The following is a 1,247-nucleotide window of genomic DNA, read 5'->3' on the forward strand; positions in this document are numbered from 1 at the left end:
TTTAATTACCTTTCGCCATTGATACCACTAAGACTAAAGTCTTTCATGTATCTGGCTTGAGATAATTAAATAGGGGCATCTGTCGCACCCCAATTTTTGTCCTACTGATTTCATTCATATGGTCATGTCGCATTCATATTGCATGTGCATTCATCATTCTTTTCTTATTTTTATGAAAATTCTAAAAAATATTAGTCATAATTAGTTTCATTTAGATTTATATTTTAATACAAGTTTAAGTCAAAAATCTAAAAAAAATATATATAATAACCATGATTATGTATTATCCTTTGATCTTAATTTTAGCTTCAATTCAAATTTGAAATATTTCTTTTAAAAATTGAATTATTGTTGAGATTAAAATTAATTTATAATATAAGATGGTTTTCTTCGTTATTCCTTTTTTTACTTTATTTTATTTATTACTAACTTTTTACTAACCATTCCAATTTTCTTTTTTTTTATTGTTATTATTACTATTGTTTTTTGTCTTATATCTAAAGAAGAAAAGAAAAATAGTGACTGGAGACCATCAATTGCAATTCACGATCCATAAAGATTCCTTGTCCATAAAATTACAAACTATAACAGTCCAAATCCAATGCTGCCATGCCTGCTCCATACAGTCCTTGCATAATAGTCCAAGATCTTCATCAAAATAGGAACACAAACCTGCATCAAGAAAGTAACATAGCAGTTAACTACATTTGTTCAAATTCATCAAAACTTCCCCCCCCAAATTCATTACACTTCAGCTATATAACAAGTTGAAAGTCACAGCCAGAAAGGGGGAAACGAACAAAGAAACTCTGCTGCAAAACACCACACAAACTTCATCAAACCTCAAACCTTCACAAACCATCTGAATACCAACCATAAATGTCTGCAAAAATCATATCCCAAACTCCCTTCATACACCTTTAGCTCAGTTTATCAACAATCACCACAGGGGCCACGAAAATCGACCAAACATCAGAAAAAACTCTCTGCTTGAACCGTGACCTGCTAGCTTCCCCAACACTTCACCTTATATCTTCACCACACTCACCTTCTCCACAAAAATCCCACCAGAACCCGCTCAGAACTCAACCTCACATACTAATTCCATTCAACTTCATTCTGACTCACACCGCACAACCTTCAGCAACAATACCGATGAAGTAGCAACGTAACACGGCAACCTTCATTCAGAATCCAACGCACACAATAGCAACAACGAAGCATCGTCACCGATTGAAATAGAAGAG

Source organism: Vicia villosa, linkage group LG7 (genome assembly GCF_029867415.1).
Source record: "Vicia villosa cultivar HV-30 ecotype Madison, WI linkage group LG7, Vvil1.0, whole genome shotgun sequence".
NCBI lineage: Eukaryota > Viridiplantae > Streptophyta > Magnoliopsida > Fabales > Fabaceae > Vicia > Vicia villosa.